A 12261-nucleotide genomic window follows, 5' to 3' on the forward strand; every position below is an offset into this window, starting at 1 on the left:
GAGTTAGGATGGAGGCACAAAGGGGACAGAGTGGAAAGAAGGAGAGGGGAGGTTGCGGTGCTAGGAAAAACCACGGAGCTGAGGTTGCCCTTCCAGGTTCTGAGGAAAAACTGCAGGTTTTTAGTTTATCTGTAGTTTTACAGACTTGTTCATTTTATTGTTGGTGGTGGTTTGATTTTTTTTTTTCCACATTTGCGCCATGAAAAAACAACTGGCCAGAAACCCAGGACACAGAGTGAACTGGCCTAAATAAGGAAGCTGGGTGAGGGACCTGCTCACTAAAGGCCTCCAGAATTTTGGGCTGCTTATACACATACTTGGTGGTGGGGGATGGCAGGCTTCTAATTAGAGCAGTTCCCAGGCAGCCGCTGTAGTTAAATTGCTGCAGCATTGTGTGTATTAAGCCCCTGCGCATTTAAAAATGGCCACCAGACACTTATCTAAATCTCATTCAACTAGGTTTAGGTAAAGTGCCTCATGGCCATTTTTAAACACACAGGAGCTTAATACACATGATGCTGTGGCAATGCTGCAGCGTTCTAATTAGAATGTGGAACAGACTCAATTAATCGAGTCTGCTCCAATGCGTTCTAATTAGAATGCCAATGAGCATGTGTATAGGCAGCCTTGCAAACTTATTTATGGTATCACAGATTCCAACATGTTTATCTTCCCTCTGTCACTTTGTTAAGGAAGTGGTTACATGGTACACAAATAATATTATTTATATAAATAAGTATTGCATCTCTGAACAGAAAAGATCAGTGGCCTATGTTATACAGCTTCCCAAGTGATTTGCTTAGCTGGTTCACTTATGAGATTGAGCATATATATCAGTACGAGAATCTCATCCACATTTTATAGAAATGCTTTTATGAACCCTTCTTTCTGCAATGATCTGGAATATGGAGAAATGAGAGGGTTATTACTTAAAGTGAATTGACTAGTGGTTAGGAACACAAGCCACAGGTCCTTGAAATATTCCAGGTGAGCAAAGAGCTGACTTCATAGCCTGTGATAATAGTTATGCTTCTTGCACACTTGTGAAGACTATTTAGAGTTGTGTTTTGCATAGTCATGAAGCATATTTGATTTCTAACAGTATTCCCAAGAGCTGGGGCAATAAAAGTTAGTGTTGAACAGATCTTTCTTCTGGAATAAGGAAGTCCTCCATTCCTCCAAAGGAACAGTCATCATAGCAGAGGTACTCCAACAGAGCAAGTCTCCCAAAGCAAACCCACTGATATGCCTGAATTCCAACCTGCAAAAACTTCAGAAAGCAAGAGGATAATTCAACCTTAGGCTCTTTCAAAACTTAGCTTGTGGACTGTGCCAGTTAAGTGGGATTCCAGTAATGGTATGTTTTGATTACTGACCAGTTTCTATAGAAGAGAAGGTTTTAAAGCTTTGATTTGGGGCAGGACATGGTAACCAAGTCTAACAGGATGCCGTGAAAGGAAAACAAGAGCTGAATACTAAGAAAAACCTCCTGATGGTGTAATTGGTTTTCCTGTTAGTCACCTAGGAAGGGAACAAAGGTTGAATTCAAATGAATATACTTAAACTAGAGCACAATTTGTTGTGTTGTGGAAAGGCAAATCTTAAAACTAGAGTGGATAAGCCAGCAGAATATACACTCTAGGTGTGACTGATAAATTAATCTGGTCAGGTTTCACATTTGATATAGAGGAAATATAAGCACGCTGCTTATAACAGCTGGTTTCAGGGGAGGCACTCTCTACACGATAATTCAATTGCCAAAGTGGAGCCATCAAAGCCAATGAAGTTAGACAATTGTGGGAGGACAGGATGTTTATTTGGGGTGGAAAGATTTAAAGGAGGAACATAAAGACAGGAGATTAAATTTTCAAATCATAACACTTCAGTAAAAATGAGTTTATTGACAGTTTTGCTAGTATAATAAATGAGATGCATCAAAGACACTTGAAAAATATGCAATAAGACTGGGATCAGTAATGTAGGAACATGTTTGAAATCCACAAGGAACAGCATAGATTTCTGAGAAGGCTAGAGGGGAGAAACACCCTCTAGAAATGTAAAGAATTTTTATTCACTGGAACTAATCCCACAGACAACTTAAGGATCTATGCAGCTTCAAACTACAAGTGTCATGCAGATACTGGGCCTAATTTTTTTGCTATTTTATACTTAGAGAGAGGTAATTAGCCATGTTAGTCTGAAATTAGGCAGAAGGCAAGGTAGAAGTACACTTTACAGACTAACTGAATCGGAGATGCACAAGCTTTCATGAGCAACAGCTCACTTCAACACATGCTATGCAGTTAGCATCAGTTAGCCCATAAGGTACAACTCCACGTGCATTTGTATACACAGCAAAATGTGCATCAGAGCTGACAAAATGGCAGCAGCACACTTTTGAACTAAAACACATCAAAGGTGTTTTAGTTCAAAAGCGCACCACCACCATTTCTGTGCACTTTACCATTTATACAAATGCATGTGACGCAGCAGTAGGCACGTCACCTTGCGATGTGCTGGATTTCCGGCATATTGAAGCAGACAAAGGTATGTACATAAATGTCCTTTCATGCCTTATGCCTGCTTTATACCCAGATAAGGTAGGTCTAAATTGCTACCAGTGTAGGTGCTAAAGTGAGGTGCAGAACAACTATGAATCTCTATTTTGTTTTGTTTTTTAATTCGCTAGTTACCACTGCCCTGAAGAGATGAAAATCCCGCTTCAGGCATGCAATTTCACTTGCTGTTTTCTTTACCAGTCTAGTGCCTAGGAAAGCACCTTATAAAAGCCTCCTTCCCAAGTGACCTCAGATGTTCTGTGCCGCAGAATTTCCTGCTAATGTTCCTTCCTTTGTTTTTTCCTCTCTGTGACCCTTTTGTTACTTTACCACTGTTCAGTGCTATTTCCTCTCTTCACCCCCTTATGTAGTTCACTGTTTTTTTTCCTTTCTCACTGTAGGGAACAATCTTGCACTGATAGGACAGACTGGATGACCTAATGGATCTCTTCCACCTCCTATGTACATTGCCTCTAAGTGCCTCTTTTGTTGGCTTGTTTGTCAGCTCTCACATTAATTAGTTTGTTAAATAACTGGATTGTTTGCATGAATGGCAAAAATAAAAACATACTAAAACAGCTAGCTTGATTCAGTTGATGTATTAATGCATACACTTGTTTTCTAATCAGGCCCAGATCTGCAATATGGTTACCCCTAAAACAGAAGCTCCCTCTTCCTTCCCCCCTCCCATCGAAAGTGTATGTGAGGACAGAGAGGTAGTTAGTTAGCTGTGTTAGTCTAAACTCAGGCAGAGTAGAGGTGTACCTTATAGATTAACTCAATCAGAGATGCATAAACTTTTGTGAGCAATGGCTTACTTCATCAGATGAGGAGGAAGGGATTGTTTTGTTGGGTTTAGGCCTGATTTCCATTACACCAAGATCCCTTTATATCACTGTGGTAGAAGAAGGAGAAAATGTACCAGTACCTCTTTATAGGGGGTCCACATTACTATCGCAGCAAAAGGGGCTTCAATGCTAATAGAAACAAGTCCCTTTGTGATAATATTTATTCTCATTATTGTAACTTTTCTTTAATATTTTATTTTGTCCATATACTCTATAAAGACAGTTCCACATGACCATCAAGCATTTGTACACAAATGTCAGTAATGGAATGCAATTTTGAACCTCTTTATACCAGCAAAGCTCTAATGTAGATGCAGACATACCTCCTCAGTGAGTTCTTATCCTGGCACAATTTATTTCACTCACTGGGATGGTCTGAATTACAATCACAACAGCTTCTGTAATAGAGCTATAGAGGGAAACATTTTTAGTGTAGACTTGGTTTTAAATGCAATAAAATATAACAGGCTATATTTGTAAAATTCTTAGTTAGACCTCTTGAAGCTCCCCATATATCTATAATTAGCATTTGCTAATTATAGAATAAAGTATACATAGTAGAGACAAACCAAATAATTTGTCTGAAGAGACAGTAAAGGCTTGGAACCAGAAACAGACAATTTTATGTAAAATCAGAATTTTCTTTCATCATTTCCATCATTTCTGTTGCAAATATATCATTACAGACTTCTAGAAACTATAATTATGGTGATGGCATATCCCAAACTGAGAACAGACACACTTGAAGAGAACAAATGCGGAAAACTGATTTGTGAGGACGTGATCCTGAATTTATTTTTTAAGCACAGCCTGCATAAACTTCAACGGAAGCTTTGGTTATGGAAAGAACATAGGATCTGACCATCACAATCTCACTTGCTCTTTTGCAGAGTCATGTGTAGTCAAAATGAGTATAAAATGCTACCAAATGAGAATAGTAGCATCTTAAACACATTTTGCCCTGAGACAAAGGATCCAAGGTCCAAAGTATACACTGAAAACAAAGCCTCTGGTATTCTTTTGTTGGACATGCTTGTTGCCGCACAAGTCATGGTTCCTCTCACTGCAAGTAATGAAACAGTAACTTACAAGGTTGGCTTGACCAGATATCAACAGCATGAAGGGCAACAGGACATTCTGCAACCACACGTGACTGTAAGCTTGCAATCGGGTACAAGTACAAGTCGTGCAAGGAGACCTCAGAAACATGGCTTTCTGGGTTGGATCCGAGTGCAGTCAGGCCCCGGCCTCCACTTCCAAGGAGTTTATTATACTGTTAGGAGACAGCTGATCATAAAATGAAACTGAAAATGCATGCCAGCTACAATCTGACTTGGGATCTGAAAGCAGACCAACCATTAAAAGGACTGCCCTTTAGTTATATAACTAGGCCATTACAGTGTACTGTGTGTGTTAAAGGCAATGGCTCTTTTGAAAAGCAATGTGTGGGCATGGATACTTTCTCTTGCCTGGATAAAGAATCCTAGACAATTGGACTGGGCTCCTGTTCTGCAGAACTGCCTGGCTGATGAGTGACACTGGGTGCGTCTACACAAGACACTTACTGTGCATTAGCCTAATAACACTGCGCAGTAATGTGGCGATTAAAAAACGTGCTAATAGCTCAGTGTTATTAAGTTAATGTGCAGTAAGCATCACAAAACAACCGTGCACCCGCACTACTCCGCAGTAAGTAACTCTAGTTACTGAGCTTTTAGTTAGCACTTCATTGAGCAAGTACTAAATTAAATGCACAATATCTAAGGCAGGCAAAATTTTTTGAGTGGATGTGGTATCTTTTATTAAACAAAGTGGGTAGTTGGAAAAAAGTTCTTAGCAAGCTTTTGGGCGCTGTCACCCTTCTTCAGGTATGGGGAGTCTCTGCTGTTCTGAGACTCCTAGGAATGAGAGAAGCTAAAAGTGTGACAGGATGTCAGTGAGAATGTAAATAAGTAGAAATTAGAAAAACAAAAGGTAAAGCAGGGAAGGGGAAGGGGAAAGGGAGGGGAGCATGGGGAAAAAAGCCAAAGTTGAGTAAAGGAGACTGTCTCACTTTTAGCTTCTCTCATTCCTGGGAGTCTCAGAACAGCAGAGACTCCCTATGCCTGGAAGTCTTTTCTCCAATTACACAGATGGTCTAATAAAGGATACCACATCTACCCAAAGAACCTCACCTGCCTGTTCCTTAGACCAACATGGCTACAACCAAAAACCCAGCAGCATCTAAGACATATTAATGAACATGTAGGTGTGCCCACATTAATGAACATGTAGGTGTGCCCTCCAAATGTCATTTCTAATCTGGTGGTGATCAAAACAGGGAAAGGGTGATATAAGGTAGGACAAACCGGAAAGAGAGAAACAGAAACTTCTAGCCGAGGGTGTTTTAGAATCACATACATTATTTGATTCTTGAAGGTGGAATGGTTTCTGCAGGGCCTGCAAATGTTTTACTACTATCACAGTTAATGTAAAGAGGAGCTGCATTCTTTATTTATTTACAAGGTGTCCAATTAGCCTTACCACTATGCTATGCAGAAGCAATATTGGGTCTATGCTCATAGGACCCCTGTGAGGTCGGGAAGTGTTACTTCCTTTTTCCAGGTGAGGAATTTATGGCATAGATTGTTTCCCTTTCTATCCCCAAGAGGCTTCACAATGGAAGTCTAAGAGACAGAATCTGTAGCTAACAAGCTGAAAGACTTAACCTCATGACCATCTCATGTCATTTTAGAACACATCCAGCTTCTTTTCTGATTGTGCGGATTCCACAGGAAGATGAACTAGTGTGGTGTCATTGCACATACAGGGTTAAGGGCTATGCAAAGGACATACCTCACCCACAAAACTATGTCACACAAGTCCCCTGCACAGCAATGCACAGACTCTGGCTGCCAGAATCTTGTTTGTGTGGCACTTCCAACCAGTTTTTAAACTTGAGGAGCTGGTTTGAAGTGGTGGGAGAACTTCCAAAGTCTGGAGGAGACGTGTGTTGTGCATGTCTCACACTGATTGCTAAAATTACTTTAAACTTTGCCAAATTTGCTCCAATCTAGAAGTATACAGGGAACTAAAGGCTCTTTTTCTGAGGCAAACAGTAGAAGAAACAAACACCCTGCGATCTACTCAATTCTCAATGTTGCGATTTCTGCAGAAATGGCAAAGAAGGTGGTTTCTGCGATCACCGTGAGGACTGGTCCAATTTTGTGCATAATCACTGGGGGGGGGGAACTTCCTAAAAATTAAACACTGAGAGCAGGGGGAGGAGCTGCCAGCACAAAAGGGAGTAGCCAAAATGGCAACTGACCTCTCCTACCTCCGCTGCTGATGGGCCAAGTTGGCTTCCTGCAAAAAGACTGAGAAAATGGTTCCAGGTACTGAGAGCAGCCCACAATTTTTACTTCACCTCTGCACACTTTAAGTAGATTCCTACCTAGGAGTCAAATCCTAGGAGCGGCCACTCTGGGGAAGAGCTCCTATGCCAATATCCACTTAAAAAAACTAAACAATAAAAGGCCACCTCCAGATAAGGAGCAAGCTTGCACTAGAAACTACGTGTTCCTGCCATTTAGGGCAGCATGGGCAATGGAAACAATGGCTCATAGTCTCTCAATGTACCCAAGAGAGACAAACGCGCTAAAGCAGTGCTTCTCAAACTATCTGATGTGGCGGACCGGCAATCTTTTTTCCAGTGGGCCAGGGACTGGTGCCTGGTTCATCCGGTGGCAGCAACTGCGTGTAACAGCACTACACAAATGCGCGACCGGCTGTTTCTTTCTCTTTCCTCACCACACACGACCTGTCACCTGGAGTGTTGGAACGTACAAACCATGGTGCTATGACATATCAATGTTATGCTTCTGAAAATATATTTCTTTCTTTCCTGGCAACTCGCTGTGGACCGGTGACCAGTCCGCGGACCACCACTTTGAGAAGCAGTGTGCTAAAGGATTCCCCTCATGCCTATAGAACGGAACTCCTTCCCAACATCAGAAACTTCATTTTTTCTGTCTCTTAAATGCTACTTTTCAAAGATGGATAAGCATGATTACGACAGGGTGCAAACTCTCCACAGAGCTTTAACTTGGTCCGTATGTACACATAAACATATAATTGGTATACCTAGTCACAACATTCAAAATAGGAAGTACTACACATGCTAGAACAAGGCACACCATAAATTACCTAGTAAGCATAAATGTCTTTTTATTTACACACACACACAATGTGCAATGCAGCCGTAGTAGTACAGCTGTGGTAGGACTATTAGTTTTGTAATCACTGAATGTTATGTTATGTTATGTTATAATGATGAACATACATTATCTTGATAGCATATTTTTACTATATGACACTGTGTCCAGAGCATGTTCTCTCACATTAAGTTGATCTGATGTCAGGTGGTTAATATGTTCCTGTTTTTATTGTTCCCTTTAAGTACACTCTTGGAAAAACCTGTGGTACTTAGGAAGGAATTTTCCAGTCTGTAAATCACAGACACTGTGCACAGGACAGAGCCCAGAGTCCTGAATCTGACATTGACTTTCATTAAGTATAGATAAATCATAGGGTAACATTTTTTTAAAGTATGCAAGGGACTTAGGAGCTTAAATTCCATTTTAAAGGATGAGTTGGGTGCTTTTGAAAATGTTACCTTTAGTTCTAGATCCTACACAAAACAAAGCCAAGAAAAACACTCCCATTGTCTTAACTAGAGCAAGGTCAAAACATTGACTCCCTGCCTCTTTCCATCTCTCTCTCACAAAAAGATGGAATAAAAAGATATGGTAAGGCCTTTAAGATAACCAGTGATATTATTTGCATTTTTTAATTCCTTTCTATCCCAATATTTCATATAATGTATTATATATTTTTTCAGTTTTCTAAGGAATTTTATTCTTCTGAATTGGCAAATTACTCAGAGAAACACCATGAATCACTGGTGACTTCACTGTCACTATTGATGTTATATACCCAGAATGCATTCAGTGACAAACAGCCATAAACCTTGATACTTAAGCATTTTGTTTTACATTAAAGTATGCATTTCTGCATATGTTACATGTCAATTACAGTCATCATATTTCACTGCACTCAAAACTCACAAAATTTAAGATATAAAGTCTCTCATACGCTATGGAAGTAGAAATTGAGGGGTATCAACATTATTTTAAATACTATGGGTAATGTACCAACATTTTATTTTCCCCATTCACAGTTCAGAGGAAGACAGAAGGTGTTACACAGTTTAATAGATCCAGTATTGCAGAAGTGAAAGCTACATTAGTCACTGTTATCTGCAAGAGTTGAGAAAGTTCTTCCAGCACATGCAAGTTAAAAATTTCAGAGAGCATAAAAAGCACTAAAAACAATATCATATATGGATCAATTTCAAATTCACGAAAAGAGGTTTTACTTTATTATATTAACAAAAAGCTCTGAAAGATAGCAACATTCTGTCATTAGATTAGACTTGGTTACTGTAACTGTGTTCAAACAGGAAAGGAAAGGGAAAGATATTCATGAAGCAATCAATTCTTTCGTAAGGCAATCATTTTTTTCAAAAGCAATCAATTCTAAGAAGAGACCTGATTTCCCACCCTTTACACATCTAGAGTTAGATAAATCCAGATGGACTATGGGCCACACATTAATCCTGTATTATGAGTGGGCATGTATGTGCTCATGACCTTACCCTCAGAAATTACTACCAAACATGCATTTCCAAAGACACCCAGTCAATGGGATTAACTCACAGAAGTAAGGGTCATGTTCATGTGTGTGTTCTTTTGCAAGGTCAGGTTCTAATTTTGCTTCCAGCACAGGCTTGAGCTCTGAAAAATGAAGACTTATCTCCCTTCCAAAACAATTTTTATTTTTTGTATTTACTATAACTGCTCTGGATATCTTTGATGCCCATATGCATGCCAAATCTCTCTTTGATGTTCTTTCCTATACTTTTGTCAAGCCCCCTTTCTAAGGCAGTCCTAATCTTTTCAGTCTCTCTCCCCTGATCCTAAACTTTTTTATTGCCAATATTGTTATGTTATAACTTTTTCAGATTAAGTAGCTCTAGCTCAATTATTCTCAACCTTTTTGTACTCAAGACACCCTGTATTAGACTCAAAGTTATGAGGCACCCCACCATAACTTTTCTGAGTTGAGTGGCACCCAATTTTAAAAACTAATTTACATATTAGTATGCTAACTAGGGCTGTGCAAAACGCCTGCATTTTATTTCAGTTTTGGATTTGGCATTTCGGAAGGACTGTGTTTCGTTTCGGTGTTTCATAGGGCTGTCTGAAACAGTTGTGTTTTGTTTTGTTTTGTTTTGTTTTGTTTAGGATCCGCCGTTTTGGAGGGACAGTGATTCATTTCAGTGTTTGGAATCACCGTCCCATTTTGTTTCAGTCAAAACTGTTTTGGAGCTGTTTCAGAATTTCAGTGGTGTTTCCACCATAATGGGGAATCTCAAAACTGCCTATAACGTTGTCATTTCATGCCTGATTCATCTTGCAGGGATGGTAGTCCCTTCTGAGGTCGTGAAGCCTGCCAAGTTTCAAGGAGATAGGTGCAGCAGTCCCTGGGAAACTGCGCCTCAAACTGTTTAAAGCAAAACTAGTATTACTTGCTGGCAGTGGCAGCATGCTGTCATCCTGCGCACAGATCCAGAGGCCCACTCTCCCCAGGAGGAGCCTGCCACAGCCCTGCAGCCCTCCCAGGGGGCATGGAGCACCGAATCTGCGTCTGGGATGATAGCAGGCTGCCGCTGCTGACTCGGGCCAGCACCAGCACTTGGTTCTTCCCAGCACTTGGCCCGGGCTGTGCTGGGCAGACTCCGGGTGCTACCACTGGACCCAACCAGCAGCAGTAGCATGCTGTCATCTGCATCCTTCGGAGCTGGTGACTGCAGAGCTTTAAAAAGCAAAAAAAAAAAAGCCCTCATCAGCTCTGGCAGTGGTGACTGGGGCTTCTGAGGGCTCGTGGCAGAGCCTCCCTCAATGCTGCGACGGGCAGTGGGGATCGCCTCCCCCGCCTGCCTGGCATTTGCACCATAACGCAGGTGCAGCACAGCTCAGCATGGCTCTGCGCACTGCCGGAGAGCTGGGGCAGATCCACACGTCAGCCGGAGCTTCCAGTTTGATTCCCAGCTCTCTAATCATTCCTCCAGCTCTTCCCAGGGGGCGCTGCCCCTGGATCTGCATACAGGGTTTCGGCAGGCTGCTGCTGCCAGTTGGGGAAATAGCCCAGAGCTGCTGCCATCCCCAACTGGCGGCAGCAGTCTGCTGTCATCCCGCATCATCCAGGGACCCGTGCCCCCTGGGCTGGGGGAAGCGATCAGAGAGCTCAGGGAAAGATTGGGGAGCTGGGCAATCGAATCGGGAACTGGGGGAATATTCAGAAACCTAAACATTCCCCCAGCTCCCAGTTCAATTCCCCAGCACTGGGATTGGAAGGGACCTCAGGGATGGACCACTGTCACTGGCCACCAGCTACACATGTCAATATCAGAACAGTCCTTCCCCCCACTCCTCTCCCTTCCTCTTTCCTGGCAAGCCTGCCTCTGAAATAGCTCGAAACAGCTCCGAAACATCCAAAACGTTTCAGAGTTGTTTCAAAGTCCTCCATTTCATTTCAGATTTGGTGTTTCGACCTTCGAAACCCCCGAATCTGAAATGAAACAACCGCTAAAATTTTGCACAGCCCTAGTGCTTACCTCCTCACAGACAGGCTGAGCAGCAGGACAGGGGGATTGTCCAGGCAGGAATAAGTCTGAGTTTGCACCTATCTGCTTATCTTTTCATACCTTTGGTCACCCTTCAAAGGATCTCATAGCACCCTGGCTGAGAATCACTTCTCTAACTGAATGCAGTACGCAAGGTAAAAAGGACCCACTATATAATGGCATAATCATGTTTTCACTATTATTTTCCATCCCATTCCTTATGTGTCCAAGCAGTATGCTTCTTTTTGACACTGGCTGACCTGCTCCACCGGGCTTTAAACTAAGCCCGCTGGGGGATGCGGGGACTACCGCCACTGCTGGGCCACTGAGCAACCCTTGCAAAGCCAGCAGACCAAGGCACTTAAGGGAGCCCACCCTTGCCCAAGCCCTGGTATGATCTGTGGCAAGGCAAGAGCCCCCAATGGGACACTTGCCTGCCTGTACACTAATGCCAGGAGCTTGTCCTCCTGCTCAATGCAAAGAATTATGATGTCATTGGAATAACAGAGACCTGGTGGGACTCCACCCATAACTAGACCATGGGTATAGATGGCTATACCCTGTACAGGAGGGATCGTGTAGGTAAAAGGGTGTAGCTCTCTACGTTAAGGAAAGCTACATGTCCCCGCAAGCTGATATTGGCGACCAGAGTGGACAGCTAGAGACCCTCTGGGTTAAAATTTGTGGGGAACATGGCACAGGGGAAACAACAGTGGGAGTCTACTACAGACCTCCCACCCAAAGTCCTGAGCTTGACCAGGAGTTCGCCTGGGAGCTGGCTGAGGCCACATGCTCCAGGACCATGGTTGTCATGGGTGACTTCAATTACCCAGACATCTCGTGGGAGGAGCACTCAGCAAAATCTGAGCGGTCGCAAAGCTTCCTCTCATGTGTGGATGACCTCTACCTCACTCAAGAAGTTTATGGGCCAATGAGAGGCAAAGTGCTGCTCAACCTGGTACTGCCTACAGGGAATGACCTAATCGGCGACCTAGTGATCAATGGAAAGCTGGGTGACAGCGACCACGAGCTGATCACCTTCACCATTCGCCATAAAGCTGGCAAATCAGTCAGCAACACATAAGTCCTTGACTTCAGAAAAGCTGACTTTGACAAGCTCAGGAGGCTT

The 12261-nt window shown here is 42.4% G+C and overlaps 1 protein-coding gene across 1 annotated transcript in view; it reads right to left on the reverse strand.

Annotated features, from left to right (window-relative positions):
* BCAT1 (branched chain amino acid transaminase 1) overlaps positions 1 to 12261 on the reverse strand; it is an 89025-nt gene that overhangs the window by 66792 nt on the left and 9972 nt on the right. The window lies entirely within an intron of this gene.

This window comes from Crocodylus porosus, unplaced genomic scaffold (genome assembly GCF_001723895.1).
Source record: "Crocodylus porosus isolate Cpor-Errol unplaced genomic scaffold, CroPor_comp1, whole genome shotgun sequence".
Classification (NCBI taxonomy): Eukaryota; Metazoa; Chordata; order Crocodylia; family Crocodylidae; genus Crocodylus; species Crocodylus porosus.